The 18,926-nt window shown below is 49.0% G+C and overlaps 10 non-coding genes and 1 pseudogene across 10 annotated transcripts; all 11 read right to left on the reverse strand.

The window, feature by feature from the left end:
- Positions 1-5,215: 5,215 nt before the first annotated feature.
- Positions 5,216-5,406, reverse strand: LOC141207103 (U2 spliceosomal RNA). Its single transcript, XR_012277528.1, has one exon. It is a non-coding gene; the product is annotated as a U2 spliceosomal RNA (small nuclear RNA).
- A 1,115-nt stretch (positions 5,407-6,521) lies between these two features.
- Positions 6,522-6,712, reverse strand: LOC141207150 (U2 spliceosomal RNA). The gene has a single exon (XR_012277573.1). It is a non-coding gene; the product is annotated as a U2 spliceosomal RNA (small nuclear RNA).
- Positions 6,713-7,827: 1,115 nt separating this feature from the next.
- On the reverse strand, positions 7,828-8,018 carry LOC141207744 (U2 spliceosomal RNA). The gene has a single exon (XR_012278071.1). It is a non-coding gene; the product is annotated as a U2 spliceosomal RNA (small nuclear RNA).
- Positions 8,019-9,133: 1,115 nt separating this feature from the next.
- On the reverse strand, positions 9,134-9,324 carry LOC141207745 (U2 spliceosomal RNA). The gene has a single exon (XR_012278072.1). It is a non-coding gene; the product is annotated as a U2 spliceosomal RNA (small nuclear RNA).
- Positions 9,325-10,439: 1,115 nt separating this feature from the next.
- On the reverse strand, positions 10,440-10,630 carry LOC141207747 (U2 spliceosomal RNA). Its single transcript, XR_012278074.1, has one exon. It is a non-coding gene; the product is annotated as a U2 spliceosomal RNA (small nuclear RNA).
- Positions 10,631-11,745: 1,115 nt separating this feature from the next.
- Positions 11,746-11,936, reverse strand: LOC141207748 (U2 spliceosomal RNA). Its single transcript, XR_012278075.1, has one exon. It is a non-coding gene; the product is annotated as a U2 spliceosomal RNA (small nuclear RNA).
- A 1,115-nt stretch (positions 11,937-13,051) lies between these two features.
- On the reverse strand, positions 13,052-13,242 carry LOC141207749 (U2 spliceosomal RNA). Its single transcript, XR_012278076.1, has one exon. It is a non-coding gene; the product is annotated as a U2 spliceosomal RNA (small nuclear RNA).
- A 1,115-nt stretch (positions 13,243-14,357) lies between these two features.
- On the reverse strand, positions 14,358-14,548 carry LOC141207750 (U2 spliceosomal RNA). Its single transcript, XR_012278077.1, has one exon. It is a non-coding gene; the product is annotated as a U2 spliceosomal RNA (small nuclear RNA).
- Positions 14,549-15,663: 1,115 nt separating this feature from the next.
- LOC141207751 (U2 spliceosomal RNA) lies at positions 15,664-15,854 on the reverse strand. Its single transcript, XR_012278078.1, has one exon. It is a non-coding gene; the product is annotated as a U2 spliceosomal RNA (small nuclear RNA).
- Positions 15,855-16,969: 1,115 nt separating this feature from the next.
- Positions 16,970-17,160, reverse strand: LOC141207109 (U2 spliceosomal RNA). Its single transcript, XR_012277534.1, has one exon. It is a non-coding gene; the product is annotated as a U2 spliceosomal RNA (small nuclear RNA).
- A 1,115-nt stretch (positions 17,161-18,275) lies between these two features.
- Positions 18,276-18,404, reverse strand: LOC141207349 (U2 spliceosomal RNA; annotated as a pseudogene).
- Positions 18,405-18,926: the final 522 nt, after the last annotated feature.

Genomic DNA, 18,926 nt, shown 5'->3' on the forward strand with positions numbered 1-18,926 from the left:
CGCCCCCTGGGACATATTCCTTTTTGAGGGGAATACCCGGCACCGGATCAGATGGGGGGGTTGTAGTCTCCGAGCGGCTGTGACCCGGTCCCGTGCCCAGGGCGTCAAGCTCAGTGTGATGTGGCAGTTCTACAGATGTTACTAAAGTTCTTTTGTGTCGACTACGCCACCCGTTGTGATGCGGTCACTGTGGCCGCCGCTGCAGCAGGGTCCGCTGAGGCTGATGGTGGGTGCGCAGCTTGGTGGGATAACCCCCAACGGGAGGGGTATAGCCTCAGAGGGGACAGGCGCAGAGGATGGGGGTTGTGGTGGTGTAGTGCAGACGGCAGTGAAGACAGAGTCGGGTTGTGCAGTTAAGGGTGTTTACTTACTGCAGATGTTGTACTGGTCACTCCAGCTGCTAGTGACCACCCGAGCCGTGCTGCGTCCACCAGGTCCTGGATCCAGCCAACCCCCAAACAAGTCCGGAGCGTGGCCCTGAGCTCTCCCTCTGTCCTTTCTTCAGCCGTCCCCACCAGTGATCCACCTAGGTCCAGCTCCCTCGGGCCTTCTGTTGGGACACCCTTGGCCCTGGGTTCCCTGACCCTTCATGTGGTGTGCCTTCGGGGTGAATGTGGTGGGTGACCGTGACAGACACTGCCCACGGTCTCCGGTCTCTGGCTGGGGATTGTTTTTACCCCCACCAGCTTGGGTTCCGGTACCCTGATGCTGACTCCTCACCCGGTGCTCTTATTTGGGTTCTTGGGTCCCTTCTCTTCTGTGCTCTGGGTCTTTCTCTTTTCTCCTCTCTCACTCTGGGTCTTGGTCTTTCTTCTCTCCTCTGCTCCTGACTTGTTCTCTGCAACTGACTGACTGCGTCTGACCCTGATTCTAGTTGGTGCCCACCTTATATATCCCTCTATGTGTGAGCTCAGGTGACCAGCACCCAATGAGCTCCTAACTTTACCCAGGCTGCTCCCCCTATCTGCCCCTACACTACATGGGATGTTCCACCCCCCTCCCACTCCAGCCAGGAACAGACTCGGTCGTACCTGCACATTTCTAAGTGGGAGTACCGTCGGCCTGTTCCTCGGAAATGGGATGTGTGTAGTGCATGCAGCCTACCGAGCTCAGATCCACACTCCATCCTTACCCGGGAGTGGAATATCACACCTCTGGGTTGAGGTGCAATACCCCTGCAGCAGCCGAATCCTCAGGGTGCTACATTCCCCCCTGGTAAATCACAGCACGTCCTCGGGCTGTAAGACATAAATAACACCAAAAACATACATTTTTTTTTCATAAACATATAAAACATATAAAACATTATATATATAAAACTTTTCATATCAACATTCTCGTCGTCTCTTGTTTCAGGCTCCGGACACTGTGCAACGTGTGTCCGGGAAAAGTGCGACAGTCTCTTAGAAAAACTGGTTTTCCTATAAAACCGGTAGGGGGCGCTTTAGGAAGCGCAACTATATACAGGGGAAGTTGGCCGCTCTCAGTCCTCGGCCAGGTAGAGGGAAGGGAATGGCTGCTCACAGTCCTCAGCCTGTAGGATGAAGGGGTTAACGGGTAAACAGTTCACTGGTCCCAACGGGGACTATTTTAGCAGCAACAGTTTCAGTTTCTTTATACCCCCATTGGGTAACTTATTTACAGCACCTGCTCTGCCGCACTCAACGGCGTCTTCCTCCTGCTCTTTGAACTTCAGACCCGTCCGGGTCCTCTTGCTCCTCCTCCTCGCACCGCAACTCCTCCTCCGTCAGGCGGTGTACGTGGAGGGCGTAAGGTCCTTTGGCACACTTGTGCCGGGTAAAGGTGACCTCATCTCCGATGTAGAGGTCACGACCTCTGTGCCCCTCCGGCAGATGGGACTCCACGTCTCTGCGCGTGACAAAGACGTCGCCGTGGGTGTTGTTGTCTCGAATGAAGCCCCACCCGTGCTGCTGGTTGAACTTTATTACAGTCCCGGTGGTGCGGGGACTGTGCGCTGCACGGGGGTCCCTACTGGTCCGGCTCTTCTGCTCGGCGCTCCTTATTTGGGCCTGTTGTTCCCGGACCCGCCTCTCTCTCCGCTCCCTCGCAAACTCCTCGAGCTGTTGGCGGCAGCACTCCGCACGCTCTGCTGCAGCGGCCCTAGTTTCCTGAGTGAACCCCATTAGATCTTCTCCGGTGGGGTCCCACTCAAACTGCGCTTCCGCTAGCGGGGGCGAGATCCGTGCCACGGGCTTCGGAGCCGGAATCAGGGGTTCATCCAGGGGTCTTAGTCTCTGCTGCCGTTCCAGCTCATGGTATCCTTCGGGCCAGATGAAGGGCCGCCCGTCCGGCCATGTGAGCTGGCTGAACAAGTCCTCCCCCAGGTGTGGCACCCTTGGTATTGCGGGCGCGGGCGCGGTGGTGGTGGCGCCCGGGTTGCCCAGGCCTTGCGGCCAGGCCTGGGGCACCTGGAAGGTGAAGGGCACCATTAGGACGGCGGCGCCCTGGGCTACCTGGCCTTGCGGCCAGGCCGGAGGCTCCGCGGAGGTAGGGGGCGCTGTTGGTGATGCGGCGCCCGGGGGTACTAGGCCTTGCGACCAGGCTGGTGGTATTTCCTGCTTTGTCACGCTCCGGGTCGAGGCGCGTGACGTCACAGGGGTCGCTGCGGCGGCTTCCGGTCGGGGCCTAGTCCATAGCGGTGACATGGCGGCTACGGGCACAGCAGGGGGACTTTCGGGCTCTGCGACGGGGAGCTGGGGCAGGTAAGCGGTGTCACGGCTTGGGGTATAGGCGTCCCCTTTACCTGCCTCCATGCGTTCGGCTCCCTCCTCGGCGCCGTCTCCGGCCTTGGGTCCTCCCGCGCCATCCTCAGAGGCGGTCTGCTTCCTCTTCCAGGGTAGCGTGCTCCGTTGACTGGTCTCTGCTTGCTGGGCCATCTCCCGGCTCCACTCCGCCAGTATCTCACGCTGTACCCGGGCCATCCTCCGTGCGAGGCCCTCCAGGGCAGTTTGTGCACACTCCCGGTCTCGGGGGAGCTGCGCTAAGATCTCCGCTAGACCTAGCGGGGTTGTGGACTCTAGCAGGCTCCTGACCATCGGGTCGGTGCTGCTCTGCTCTGCTTCCGGCAGGCTCCTGGCCAGCGGGCCGGTGCTGCTCTGCCCTCCTTCCTCGGTCTCTAGCAGACTCCTGGCCAGCGGGCCGGTGCTGTTCTGCTTTCTCTCCATCTCCGGGTAAGCTCCTCCGCTACTCCTCGTTAGACCTCTTGCCTCCGGGTGCGCTCGCTCCAGACTGCTCCAAGCGGCACCCATCTTCGCTCTTTTCTTTCGTCTCCTCCCACTTCGAGGGCGGTCCCGGGGCAACTCGGTGACTGTCAGCTCCAGGGGTAGTTCTTTCACGCTGACAGACACCTCCAGCATCACAGTCTCTGTTGGTGGGGGCGGTTTCCACTTTTGGCGCCATTTTCTGTCCTGGCCCACGATGGGAGGTGGCCTCTTGCCCTCCTTTGGCACGCCCATAATGGCGTCCGCTGCTCTTCCAAGGCGGGAAATCTGCGGTTTTGGCGGGAAGCGTCGCCCAGTGGCGGGAAACTCTGCAGATGGCGGGAACAAGCTGGAAATGGCGGACAATCGGCGGGAAACGACTGGTGATGGAGTCCGATGGCGTGGACCCTCCGGAACCGGCGGGAGACTTCTTTCTGAGGTAAACTTGCACTTTTCTTCAGGCACGCAGTACCCGGGTGTTGCGGGCACGTAATCCTGCCGACTACGCCAAAGTTGACGCGCCCCCTGGGACATATTCCTTTTTGAGGGGAATACCCGGCACCGGATCAGATGGGGGGGTTGTAGTCTCCGAGCGGCTGTGACCCGGTCCCGTGCCCAGGGCGTCAAGCTCAGTGTGATGTGGCAGTTCTACAGATGTTACTAAAGTTCTTTTGTGTCGACTACGCCACCCGTTGTGATGCGGTCACTGTGGCCGCCGCTGCAGCAGGGTCCGCTGAGGCTGATGGTGGGTGCGCAGCTTGGTGGGATAACCCCCAACGGGAGGGGTATAGCCTCAGAGGGGACAGGCGCAGAGGATGGGGGTTGTGGTGGTGTAGTGCAGACGGCAGTGAAGACAGAGTCAGGTTGTGCAGTTAAGGGTGTTTACTTACTGCAGATGTTGTACTGGTCACTCCAGCTGCTAGTGACCACCCGAGCCGTGCTGCGTCCACCAGGTCCTGGATCCAGCCAACCCCCAAACAAGTCCGGAGCGTGGCCCTGAGCTCTCCCTCTGTCCTTTCTTCAGCCGTCCCCACCAGTGATCCACCTAGGTCCAGCTCCCTCGGGCCTTCTGTTGGGACACCCTTGGCCCTGGGTTCCCTGACCCTTCATGTGGTGTGCCTTCGGGGTGAATGTGGTGGGTGACCGTGACAGACACTGCCCACGGTCTCCGGTCTCTGGCTGGGGATTGTTTTTACCCCCACCAGCTTGGGTTCCGGTACCCTGATGCTGACTCCTCACCCGGTGCTCTGATTTGGGTTCTTGGGTCCCTTCTCTTCTGTGCTCTGGGTCTTTCTCTTTTCTCCTCTCTCACTCTGGGTCTTGGTCTTTCTTCTCTCCTCTGCTCCTGACTTGTTCTCTGCAACTGACTGACTGCGTCTGACCCTGATTCTAGTTGGTGCCCACCTTATATATCCCTCTATGTGTGAGCTCAGGTGACCAGCACCCAATGAGCTCCTAACTTTACCCAGGCTGCTCCCCCTATCTGCCCCTACACTACATGGGATGTTCCACCCCCCTCCCACTCCAGCCAGGAACAGACTCGGTCGTACCTGCACATTTCTAAGTGGGAGTACCGTCGGCCTGTTCCTCGGAAATGGGATGTGTGTAGTGCATGCAGCCTACCGAGCTCAGATCCACACTCCATCCTTACCCGGGAGTGGAATATCACACCTCTGGGTTGAGGTGCAATACCCCTGCAGCAGCCGAATCCTCAGGGTGCTACACTTGCCTAATATGTCTGTTTATCCAAAAGGAAGTAAAAAGGGAGAGCTAGAAAGATAGCATTGCATCACATTACATGGCAATGCAATGCACAGTTGCTGAAGTTGAACCAAAATGAGCTTGTAATCTGGCTTCTGCAACTTTGAACATGAAAAATCCAATGAGGAGAAGAAAAGCAAAGCCAAAGAGTCCATCCCAAAATCCGACAAACAAGCAAAATGAACAAAAAACATTGAATTCAATTCTTTCTGATTTTAGAAACTGCATTAAAGAAGGAGTGCACCGGTCCTGGAGATACTGCAATACCAGGTCAATGCGTGGAGTGGACAGAGCAAGCTCTTTTTCCATCTCCCTGTTCTAAAAATCCATTTAATATATGGTCCCCAGATAGGGGACGTATCAGATATTAAACTGATAAGAACAGATACTACACTTGATCTTAGCCAAAAGGCCGAGAAGCGATAACCAGAATTGGTTTCAAACTACGGAGCCACCCAAGGATCCTGAAAAGTCCATTTGTGGAGATGAGCTCCTGGACTCCCGTTAAGAAGACATGTTGTCAACCTCTAGATCCCTTACATGCCTGCACTTTTCGGCTTGCTGCTGCTGCAATCCACGCGTTTTAGATCTGCATAACTCCACCTCTTTAAACACAGCACCTTCACCCCCTGCTGTTCCCACCCGCCTCAACACCGTTGGAAGGGAGGAGAACCAATTAAGGCGGGGGGTGGGGTGGAACGAGCAGCTGTCTACCCTTAGCAGGAGGGCTCCTGATTACATACCTCTCCTGCTGCTGCTGCTGCTGGCTGTCCAGCAGCAGACTGAAGGTGGCTGCTGCTGTGCACAGGTATATAAAGGCTCAGAGCCTATTATGACACGCGCAGCCAGCGTTCCATTGCCACATTCCATCTACTGCAGGCAGGATACCTGGCTGGCTGAATGTCGCTGAGAAGCTCACAGAGACCGCCATAAGCAACAGTTTAACAGAATGCCACAGACTAATCAACCAAACTTTTTGGGTTGGGTTCTCTTTTATAGTCTGCAGGCATTAAATGAAAGAAGTCAGTGTTCCAGCAGAAGGAGACAACGTTTCAGAAAAGGCATTGTAGCAAACCAAAAAAGAAATTTTAAGCGCAGCAGAGTAACCAGCGCACATACCTGTTAGCTCAAGTGAGTTTAAAAAGCTGCTGTTGATAACAAGGGCATTTGCTAAATAGATGGTGTGTGTGCAACAATATACTGAAAGGTCAATTATATTGTGCAGCTTATCTCACCACCTGTAGTTATTTAGGTGAAAGCTCCAAAATGCTTGCCTAATATGTCTGTTTATCCAAAAGGAAGTAAAAAGGGAGAGCTAGAAAGATAGCATTGCATCACATTACATGGCAATGCAATGCACAGTTGCTGAAGTTGAACCAAAATGAGCTTGTAATCTGGCTTCTGCAACTTTGAACATGAAAAATCCAATGAGGAGAAGAAAAGCAAAGCCAAAGAGTCCATCCCAAAATCCGACAAACAAGCAAAATGAACAAAAAACATTGAATTCAATTCTTTCTGATTTTAGAAACTGCATTAAAGAAGGGGTGCACCGGTCCTGGAGATACTGCAATACCAGGTCAATGCGTGGAGTGGACAGAGCAAGCTCTTTTTCCATCTCCCTGTTCTAAAAATCCATTTAATATATGGTCCCCAGATAGGAGACGTATCAGATATTAAACTGATAAGAACAGATACTACACTTGATCTTAGCCAAAAGGCCGAGAAGCGATAACCAGAATTGGTTTCAAACTACGGAGCCACCCAAGGATCCTGAAAAGTCCATTTGTGGAGATGAGCTCCTGGACTCCCGTTAAGAAGACATGTTGTCAACCTCTAGATCCCTTACATGCCTGCACTTTTCGGCTTGCTGCTGCTGCAATCCACGCGTTTTAGATCTGCATAACTCCACCTCTTTAAACACAGCACCTTCACCCCCTGCTGTTCCCACCCGCCTCAACACCGTTGGAAGGGAGGAGAACCAATTAAGGCGGGGGGTGGGGTGGAACGAGCAGCTGTCTACCCTTAGCAGGAGGGCTCCTGATTACATACCTCTCCTGCTGCTGCTGCTGCTGGCTGTCCAGCAGCAGACTGAAGGTGGCTGCTGCTGTGCACAGGTATATAAAGGCTCAGAGCCTATTATGACACGCGCAGCCAGCGTTCCATTGCCACATTCCATCTACTGCAGGCAGGATACCTGGCTGGCTGAATGTCGCTGAGAAGCTCACAGAGACCGCCATAAGCAACAGTTTAACAGAATGCCACAGACTAATCAACCAAACTTTTTGGGTTGGGTTCTCTTTTATAGTCTGCAGGCATTAAATGAAAGAAGTCAGTGTTCCAGCAGAAGGAGACAACGTTTCAGAAAAGGCATTGTAGCAAACCAAAAAAGAAATTTTAAGCGCAGCAGAGTCACCAGCGCACATACCTGTTAGCTCAGGTGAGTTTAAAAGGCTGCTGTTGATAACAAGGGCATTTGCTAAATAGATGGTGTGTGTGCAACAATATACTGAAAGGTCAATTATATTGTGCAGCTTATCTCACCACCTGTAGTTATTTAGGTGAAAGCTCCAAAATGCTTGCCTAATATGTCTGTTTATCCAAAAGGAAGTAAAAAGGGAGAGCTAGAAAGATAGCATTGCATCACATTACATGGCAATGCAATGCACAGTTGCTGAAGTTGAACCAAAATGAGCTTGTAATCTGGCTTCTGCAACTTTGAACATGAAAAATCCAATGAGGAGAAGAAAAGCAAAGCCAAAGAGTCCATCCCAAAATCCGACAAACAAGCAAAATGAACAAAAAACATTGAATTCAATTCTTTCTGATTTTAGAAACTGCATTAAAGAAGGGGTGCACCGGTCCTGGAGATACTGCAATACCAGGTCAATGCGTGGAGTGGACAGAGCAAGCTCTTTTTCCATCTCCCTGTTCTAAAAATCCATTTAATATATGGTCCCCAGATAGGGGACGTATCAGATATTAAACTGATAAGAACAGATACTACACTTGATCTTAGCCAAAAGGCCGAGAAGCGATAACCAGAATTGGTTTCAAACTACGGAGCCACCCAAGGATCCTGAAAAGTCCATTTGTGGAGATGAGCTCCTGGACTCCCGTTAAGAAGACATGTTGTCAACCTCTAGATCCCTTACATGCCTGCACTTTTCGGCTTGCTGCTGCTGCAATCCACGCGTTTTAGATCTGCATAACTCCACCTCTTTAAACACAGCACCTTCACCCCCTGCTGTTCCCACCCGCCTCAACACCGTTGGAAGGGAGGAGAACCAATTAAGGCGGGGGGTGGGGTGGAACGAGCAGCTGTCTACCCTTAGCAGGAGGGCTCCTGATTACATACCTCTCCTGCTGCTGCTGCTGCTGGCTGTCCAGCAGCAGACTGAAGGTGGCTGCTGCTGTGCACAGGTATATAAAGGCTCAGAGCCTATTATGACACGCGCAGCCAGCGTTCCATTGCCACATTCCATCTACTGCAGGCAGGATACCTGGCTGGCTGAATGTCGCTGAGAAGCTCACAGAGACCGCCATAAGCAACAGTTTAACAGAATGCCACAGACTAATCAACCAAACTTTTAGGGTTGGGTTCTCTTTTATAGTCTGCAGGCATTAAATGAAAGAAGTCAGTGTTCCAGCAGAAGGAGACAACGTTTCAGAAAAGGCATTGTAGCAAACCAAAAAAGAAATTTTAAGCGCAGCAGAGTAACCAGCGCACATACCTGTTAGCTCAGGTGAGTTTAAAAGGCTGCTGTTGATAACAAGGGCATTTGCTAAATAGATGGTGTGTGTGCAACAATATACTGAAAGGTCAATTATATTGTGCAGCTTATCTCACCACCTGTAGTTATTTAGGTGAAAGCTCCAAAATGCTTGCCTAATATGTCTGTTTATCCAAAAGGAAGTAAAAAGGGAGAGCTAGAAAGATAGCATTGCATCACATTACATGGCAATGCAATGCACAGTTGCTGAAGTTGAACCAAAATGAGCTTGTAATCTGGCTTCTGCAACTTTGAACATGAAAAATCCAATGAGGAGAAGAAAAGCAAAGCCAAAGAGTCCATCCCAAAATCCGACAAACAAGCAAAATGAACAAAAAACATTGAATTCAATTCTTTCTGATTTTAGAAACTGCATTAAAGAAGGGGTGCACCGGTCCTGGAGATACTGCAATACCAGGTCAATGCGTGGAGTGGACAGAGCAAGCTCTTTTTCCATCTCCCTGTTCTAAAAATCCATTTAATATATGGTCCCCAGATAGGGGACGTATCAGATATTAAACTGATAAGAACAGATACTACACTTGATCTTAGCCAAAAGGCCGAGAAGCGATAACCAGAATTGGTTTCAAACTACGGAGCCACCCAAGGATCCTGAAAAGTCCATTTGTGGAGATGAGCTCCTGGACTCCCGTTAAGAAGACATGTTGTCAACCTCTAGATCCCTTACATGCCTGCACTTTTCGGCTTGCTGCTGCTGCAATCCACGCGTTTTAGATCTGCATAACTCCACCTCTTTAAACACAGCACCTTCACCCCCTGCTGTTCCCACCCGCCTCAACACCGATGGAAGGGAGGAGAACCAATTAAGGCGGGGGGTGGGGTGGAACGAGCAGCTGTCTACCCTTAGCAGGAGGGCTCCTGATTACATACCTCTCCTGCTGCTGCTGCTGCTGGCTGTCCAGCAGCAGACTGAAGGTGGCTGCTGCTGTGCACAGGTATATAAAGGCTCAGAGCCTATTATGACACGCGCAGCCAGCGTTCCATTGCCACATTCCATCTACTGCAGGCAGGATACCTGGCTGGCTGAATGTCGCTGAGAAGCTCACAGAGACCGCCATAAGCAACAGTTTAACAGAATGCCACAGACTAATCAACCAAACTTTTAGGGTTGGGTTCTCTTTTATAGTCTGCAGGCATTAAATGAAAGAAGTCAGTGTTCCAGCAGAAGGAGACAACGTTTCAGAAAAGGCATTGTAGCAAACCAAAAAAGAAATTTTAAGCGCAGCAGAGAAACCAGCGCACATACCTGTTAGCTCAGGTGAGTTTAAAAGGCTGCTGTTGATAACAAGGGCATTTGCTAAATAGATGGTGCGTGTGCAACAATATACTGAAAGGTCAATTATATTGTGCAGCTTATCTCACCACCTGTAGTTATTTAGGTGAAAGCTCCAAAATGCTTGCCTAATATGTCTGTTTATCCAAAAGGAAGTAAAAAGGGAGAGCTAGAAAGATAGCATTGCATCACATTACATGGCAATGCAATGCACAGTTGCTGAAGTTGAACCAAAATGAGCTTGTAATCTGGCTTCTGCAACTTTGAACATGAAAAATCCAATGAGGAGAAGAAAAGCAAAGCCAAAGAGTCCATCCCAAAATCCGACAAACAAGCAAAATGAACAAAAAACATTGAATTCAATTCTTTCTGATTTTAGAAACTGCATTAAAGAAGGGGTGCACCGGTCCTGGAGATACTGCAATACCAGGTCAATGCGTGGAGTGGACAGAGCAAGCTCTTTTTCCATCTCCCTGTTCTAAAAATCCATTTAATATATGGTCCCCAGATAGGGGACGTATCAGATATTAAACTGATAAGAACAGATACTACACTTGATCTTAGCCAAAAGGCCGAGAAGCGATAACCAGAATTGGTTTCAAACTACGGAGCCACCCAAGGATCCTGAAAAGTCCATTTGTGGAGATGAGCTCCTGGACTCCCGTTAAGAAGACATGTTGTCAACCTCTAGATCCCTTACATGCCTGCACTTTTCGGCTTGCTGCTGCTGCAATCCACGCGTTTTAGATCTGCATAACTCCACCTCTTTAAACACAGCACCTTCACCCCCTGCTGTTCCCACCCGCCTCAACACCGTTGGAAGGGAGGAGAACCAATTAAGGCGGGGGGTGGGGTGGAACGAGCAGCTGTCTACCCTTAGCAGGAGGGCTCCTGATTACATACCTCTCCTGCTGCTGCTGCTGCTGGCTGTCCAGCAGCAGACTGAAGGTGGCTGCTGCTGTGCACAGGTATATAAAGGCTCAGAGCCTATTATGACACGCGCAGCCAGCGTTCCATTGCCACATTCCATCTACTGCAGGCAGGATACCTGGCTGGCTGAATGTCGCTGAGAAGCTCACAGAGACCGCCATAAGCAACAGTTTAACAGAATGCCACAGACTAATCAACCAAACTTTTTGGGTTGGGTTCTCTTTTATAGTCTGCAGGCATTAAATGAAAGAAGTCAGTGTTCCAGCAGAAGGAGACAACGTTTCAGAAAAGGCATTGTAGCAAACCAAAAAAGAAATTTTAAGCGCAGCAGAGTAACCAGCGCACATACCTGTTAGCTCAGGTGAGTTTAAAAGGCTGCTGTTGATAACAAGGGCATTTGCTAAATAGATGGTGCGTGTGCAACAATATACTGAAAGGTCAATTATATTGTGCAGCTTATCTCACCACCTGTAGTTATTTAGGTGAAAGCTCCAAAATGCTTGCCTAATATGTCTGTTTATCCAAAAGGAAGTAAAAAGGGAGAGCTAGAAAGATAGCATTGCATCACATTACATGGCAATGCAATGCACAGTTGCTGAAGTTGAACCAAAATGAGCTTGTAATCTGGCTTCTGCAACTTTGAACATGAAAAATCCAATGAGGAGAAGAAAAGCAAAGCCAAAGAGTCCATCCCAAAATCCGACAAACAAGCAAAATGAACAAAAAACATTGAATTCAATTCTTTCTGATTTTAGAAACTGCATTAAAGAAGGGGTGCACCGGTCCTGGAGATACTGCAATACCAGGTCAATGCGTGGAGTGGACAGAGCAAGCTCTTTTTCCATCTCCCTGTTCTAAAAATCCATTTAATATATGGTCCCCAGATAGGGGACGTATCAGATATTAAACTGATAAGAACAGATACTACACTTGATCTTAGCCAAAAGGCCGAGAAGCGATAACCAGAATTGGTTTCAAACTACGGAGCCACCCAAGGATCCTGAAAAGTCCATTTGTGGAGATGAGCTCCTGGACTCCCGTTAAGAAGACATGTTGTCAACCTCTAGATCCCTTACATGCCTGCACTTTTCGGCTTGCTGCTGCTGCAATCCACGCGTTTTAGATCTGCATAACTCCACCTCTTTAAACACAACACCTTCACCCCCTGCTGTTCCCACCCGCCTCAACACCGTTGGAAGGGAGGAGAACCAATTAAGGCGGGGGGTGGGGTGGAACGAGCAGCTGTCTACCCTTAGCAGGAGGGCTCCTGATTACATACCTCTCCTGCTGCTGCTGCTGCTGGCTGTCCAGCAGCAGACTGAAGGTGGCTGCTGCTGTGCACAGGTATATAAAGGCTCAGAGCCTATTATGACACGCGCAGCCAGCGTTCCATTGCCACATTCCATCTACTGCAGGCAGGATACCTGGCTGGCTGAATGTCGCTGAGAAGCTCACAGAGACCGCCATAAGCAACAGTTTAACAGAATGCCACAGACTAATCAACCAAACTTTTTGGGTTGGGTTCTCTTTTATAGTCTGCAGGCATTAAATGAAAGAAGTCAGTGTTCCAGCAGAAGGAGACAACGTTTCAGAAAAGGCATTGTAGCAAACCAAAAAAGAAATTTTAAGCGCAGCAGAGTAACCAGCGCACATACCTGTTAGCTCAGGTGAGTTTAAAAGGCTGCTGTTGATAACAAGGGCATTTGCTAAATAGATGGTGTGTGTGCAACAATATACTGAAAGGTCAATTATATTGTGCAGCTTATCTCACCACCTGTAGTTATTTAGGTGAAAGCTCCAAAATGCTTGCCTAATATGTCTGTTTATCCAAAAGGAAGTAAAAAGGGAGAGCTAGAAAGATAGCATTGCATCACATTACATGGCAATGCAATGCACAGTTGCTGAAGTTGAACCAAAATGAGCTTGTAATCTGGCTTCTGCAACTTTGAACATGAAAAATCCAATGAGGAGAAGAAAAGCAAAGCCAAAGAGTCCATCCCAAAATCCGACAAACAAGCAAAATGAACAAAAAACATTGAATTCAATTCTTTCTGATTTTAGAAACTGCATTAAAGAAGGGGTGCACCGGTCCTGGAGATACTGCAATACCAGGTCAATGCGTGGAGTGGACAGAGCAAGCTCTTTTTCCATCTCCCTGTTCTAAAAATCCATTTAATATATGGTCCCCAGATAGGGGACGTATCAGATATTAAACTGATAAGAACAGATACTACACTTGATCTTAGCCAAAAGGCCGAGAAGCGATAACCAGAATTGGTTTCAAACTACGGAGCCACCCAAGGATCCTGAAAAGTCCATTTGTGGAGATGAGCTCCTGGACTCCCGTTAAGAAGACATGTTGTCAACCTCTAGATCCCTTACATGCCTGCACTTTTCGGCTTGCTGCTGCTGCAATCCACGCGTTTTAGATCTGCATAACTCCACCTCTTTAAACACAGCACCTTCACCCCCTGCTGTTCCCACCCGCCTCAACACCGTTGGAAGGGAGGAGAACCAATTAAGGCGGGGGGTGGGGTGGAACGAGCAGCTGTCTACCCTTAGCAGGAGGGCTCCTGATTACATACCTCTCCTGCTGCTGCTGCTGCTGGCTGTCCAGCAGCAGACTGAAGGTGGCTGCTGCTGTGCACAGGTATATAAAGGCTCAGAGCCTATTATGACACGCGCAGCCAGCGTTCCATTGCCACATTCCATCTACTGCAGGCAGGATACCTGGCTGGCTGAATGTCGCTGAGAAGCTCACAGAGACCGCCATAAGCAACAGTTTAACAGAATGCCACAGACTAATCAACCAAACTTTTTGGGTTGGGTTCTCTTTTATAGTCTGCAGGCATTAAATGAAAGAAGTCAGTGTTCCAGCAGAAGGAGACAACGTTTCAGAAAAGGCATTGTAGCAAACCAAAAAAGAAATTTTAAGCGCAGCAGAGTAACCAGCGCACATACCTGTTAGCTCAGGTGAGTTTAAAAGGCTGCTGTTGATAACAAGGGCATTTGCTAAATAGATGGTGTGTGTGCAACAATATACTGAAAGGTCAATTATATTGTGCAGCTTATCTCACCACCTGTAGTTATTTAGGTGAAAGCTCCAAAATGCTTGCCTAATATGTCTGTTTATCCAAAAGGAAGTAAAAAGGGAGAGCTAGAAAGATAGCATTGCATCACATTACATGGCAATGCAATGCACAGTTGCTGAAGTTGAACCAAAATGAGCTTGTAATCTGGCTTCTGCAACTTTGAACATGAAAAATCCAATGAGGAGAAGAAAAGCAAAGCCAAAGAGTCCATCCCAAAATCCGACAAACAAGCAAAATGAACAAAAAACATTGAATTCAATTCTTTCTGATTTTAGAAACTGCATTAAAGAAGGGGTGCACCGGTCCTGGAGATACTGCAATACCAGGTCAATGCGTGGAGTGGACAGAGCAAGCTCTTTTTCCATCTCCCTGTTCTAAAAATCCATTTAATATATGGTCCCCAGATAGGGGACGTATCAGATATTAAACTGATAAGAACAGATACTACACTTGATCTTAGCCAAAAGGCCGAGAAGCGATAACCAGAATTGGTTTCAAACTACGGAGCCACCCAAGGATCCTGAAAAGTCCATTTGTGGAGATGAGCTCCTGGACTCCCGTTAAGAAGACATGTTGTCAACCTCTAGATCCCTTACATGCCTGCACTTTTCGGCTTGCTGCTGCTGCAATCCACGCGTTTTAGATCTGCATAACTCCACCTCTTTAAACACAGCACCTTCACCCCCTGCTGTTCCCACCCGCCTCAACACCGTTGGAAGGGAGGAGAACCAATTAAGGCGGGGGGTGGGGTGGAACGAGCAGCTGTCTACCCTTAGCAGGAGGGCTCCTGATTACATACCTCTCCTGCTGCTGCTGCTGCTGGCTGTCCAGCAGCAGACTGAAGGTGGCTGCTGCTGTGCACAGGTATATAAAGGCTCAGAGCCTATTATGACACGCGCAGCCAGCGTTCCATTGCCACATTCCATCTACTGCAGGCAGGATACCTGGCTGGCTGAATGTCGCTGAGAAGCTCACAGAGACCGCCATAAGCAACAGTTTAACAGAATGCCACAGACTAATCAACCAAACTTTTTGGGTTGGGTTCTCTTTTATAGTCTGCAGGCATTAAATGAAAGAAGTCAGTGTTCCAGCAGAAGGAGACAACGTTTCAGAAAAGGCATTGTAGCAAACCAAAAAAGAAATTTTAAGCGCAGCAGAGTAACCAGCGCACATACCTGTTAGCTCAGGTGAGTTTAAAAGGCTGCTGTTGATAACAAGGGCATTTGCTAAATAGATGGTGTGTGTGCAACAATATACTGAAAGGTCAATTATATTGTGCAGCTTATCTCACCACCTGTAGTTATTTAGGTGAAAGCTCCAAAATGCTTGCCTAATATGTCTGTTTATCCAAAAGGAAGTAAAAAGGGAGAGCTAGAAAGATAGCATTGCATCACATTACATGGCAATGCAATGCACAGTTGCTGAAGTTGAACCAAAATGAGCTTGTAATCTGGCTTCTGCAACTTTGAACATGAAAAATCCAATGAGGAGAAGAAAAGCAAAGCCAAAGAGTCCATCCCAAAATCCGACAAACAAGCAAAATGAACAAAAAACATTGAATTCAATTCTTTCTGATTTTAGAAACTGCATTAAAGAAGGGGTGCACCGGTCCTGGAGATACTGCAATACCAGGTCAATGCGTGGAGTGGACAGAGCAAGCTCTTTTTCCATCTCCCTGTTCTAAAAATCCATTTAATATATGGTCCCCAGATAGGGGACGTATCAGATATTAAACTGATAAGAACAGATACTACACTTGATCTTAGCCAAAAGGCCGAGAAGCGATAACCAGAATTGGTTTCAAACTACGGAGCCACCCAAGGATCCTGAAAAGTCCATTTGTGGAGATGAGCTCCTGGACTCCCGTTAAGAAGACATGTTGTCAACCTCTAGATCCCTTACATGCCTGCACTTTTCGGCTTGCTGCTGCTGCAATCCACGCGTTTTAGATCTGCATAACTCCACCTCTTTAAACACAGCACCTTCACCCCCTGCTGTTCCCACCCGCCTCAACACCGTTGGAAGGGAGGAGAACCAATTAAGGCGGGGGGTGGGGTGGAACGAGCAGCTGTCTACCCTTAGCAGGAGGGCTCCTGATTACATACCTCTCCTGCTGCTGCTGCTGCTGGCTGTCCAGCAGCAGTCTGAAGGTGGCTGCTGCTGTGCACAGGTATATAAAGGCTCAGAGCCTATTATGACACGCGCAGCCAGCGTTCCATTGCCACATTCCATCTACTGCAGGCAGGATACCTGGCTGGCTGAATGTCGCTGAGAAGCTCACAGAGACCGCCATAAGCAACAGTTTAACAGAATGCCACAGACTAATCAACCAAACTTTTTGGGTTGGGTTCTCTTTTATAGTCTGCAGGCATTAAATGAAAGAAGTCAGTGTTCCAGCAGAAGGAGACAACGTTTCAGAAAAGGCATTGTAGCAAACCAAAAAAGAAATTTTAAGCGCAGCAGAGTAACCAGCGCACATACCTGTTAGCTCAGGTGAGTTTAAAAGGCTGCTGTTGATAACAAGGGCATTTGCTAAATAGATGGTGTGTGTGCAACAATATACTGAAAGGTCAATTATATTGTGCAGCTTATCTCACCACCTGTAGTTATTTAGGTGAAAGCTCCAAAATGCTTGCCTAATATGTCTGTTTATCCAAAAGGAAGTAAAAAGGGAGAGCTAGAAAGATAGCATTGCATCACATTACATGGCAATGCAATGCACAGTTGCTGAAGTTGAACCAAAATGAGCTTGTAATCTGGCTTCTGCAACTTTGAACATGAAAAATCCAATGAGGAGAAGAAAAGCAAAGCCAAAGAGTCCATCCCAAAATCCGACAAACAAGCAAAATGAACAAAAAACATTGAATGCAATTCTTTCTGATTTTAGAAACTGCATTAAAGAAGGGGTGCACCGGTCCTGGAGATACTGCAATACCAGGTCAATGCGTGGAGTGGACAGAGCAAGCTCTTTTTCCATCTCCCTGTTCTAAAAATCCATTTAATATATGGTCCCCAGATAGGGGACGTATCAGATATTAAACTGATAAGAACAGATACTACACTTGATCTTAGCCAAAAGGCCGAGAAGCAATAACCAGAATTGGTTTCAAACTACGGAGCCACCCAAGGATCCTGAAAAGTCCATTTGTGGAGATGAGCTCCTGGACTCCCGTTAAGAAGACATGTTGTCAACCTCTAGATCCCTTACATGCCTGCACTTTTCGGCTTGCTGCTGCTGCAATCCACGCGTTTTAGATCTGCATAACTCCACCTCTTTAAACACAGCACCTTCACCCCCTGCTGTTCCCACCCGCCTCAACACCGTTGGAAGGGAGGAGAACCAATTAAGGCGGGGGGTGGGGTGGAACGAGCAGCTGTCTACCCTTAGCAGGAGGGCTCCTGATTACATACCTCTCCTGCTGCTGCTGCTGCTGGCTGTCCAGCAGCAGACTGAAGGTGGCTGCTGCTGTGCACAGGTATATAAAGGCTCAGAGCCTATTATGACACGCGCAGCCAGCGTTCCATTGCCACATTCCATCTACTGCAGGCAGGATACCTGGCTGGCTGAATGTCGCTGAGAAGCTCACAGAGACCGCCATAAGCAACAGTTTAACAGAATGCCACAGACTAATCAACCAAACTTTTTGGGTTGGGTTCTCTTTTATAGTCTGCAGGCATTAAATGAAAGAAGTCAGTGTTCCAGCAGAAGGAGACAACGTTTCAGAAAAGGCATTGTAGCAAACCAAAAAAGAAATTTTAAGCGCAGCAGAGTAACCAGCGCACATACCTGTTAGCTCAGGTGAGTTTAAAAGGCTGCTGTTGATAACAAGGGCATTTGCTAAATAGATGGTGTGTGTGCAACAATATACTGAAAGGTCAATTATATTGTGCAGCTTATCTCACCACCTGTAGTTATTTAGGTGAAAGCTCCAAAATGCTTGCCTAATATGTCTGTTTATCCAAAAGGAAGTAAAAAGGGAGAGCTAGAAAGATAGCATTGCATCACATTACATGGCAATGCAATGCACAGTTGCTGAAGTTGAACCAAAATGAGCTTGTAATCTGGCTTCTGCAACTTTGAACATGAAAAATCCAATGAGGAGAAGAAAAGCAAAGCCAAAGAGTCCATCCCAAAATCCGACAAACAAGCAAAATGAACAAAAAACATTGAATTCAATTCTTTCTGATTTTAGAAACTGCATTAAAGAAGGGGTGCACCGGTCCTGGAGATACTGCAATACCAGGTCAATGCGTGGAGTGGACAGAGCAAGCTCTTTTTCCATCTCCCTGTTCTAAAAATCCATTTAATATATGTGACGCGCCCCCTGGGACATATTCCTTTTTGAGGGGAATACCCGGCACCGGATCAGATGGGGGGTTGTAGTCTCCGAGCGGCTGTGACCCGGCCCGTGCCCAGGGCGTCAAACTCAGTGTTATGTGGCAGTCCTACAGATGTTATTAAGAGTTCTTTTGTGTCGACTACGCCACCCGTTGTGATGCGGTCACTGTGGCCGCCGCTGCAGCAGGGTCCGCTGAGGCTGATGGTGGGTGCGCAGCTTGGTGGGATAACCCCCAACGGGAGGGGTATAGCCTCAGGGGGGACAGGTGCAGAGGATGGGGGTTGTGGTGATGCAGTGCAGACGGCAATGAAGACAGAGTCGGGTTGTGCAGTTAAGGGTGTTTACTTACTGCAGATGTTGTACTGGTCACTCCAGCTTCGAGTGACCACCCGAGCCGTGCTGCGTCCACCAGGTCCTGGGTCCAGCCAACCCCCAAACAAGTCCGGAGCGTGGCCCTGAGCTCTCCTTCTGTCCCGTTCTCTGGCCGTCCCCACCAGTGATCCACCTAGGTCCAGCTC

The sequence above is a fragment of the Phyllobates terribilis genome, unplaced genomic scaffold (assembly GCF_046119375.1).
Source record: "Phyllobates terribilis strain yellow unplaced genomic scaffold, ASM4611937v1 Scaffold_160__1_contigs__length_4322635, whole genome shotgun sequence".
Lineage (NCBI taxonomy): Eukaryota > Metazoa > Chordata > Amphibia > Anura > Dendrobatidae > Phyllobates > Phyllobates terribilis.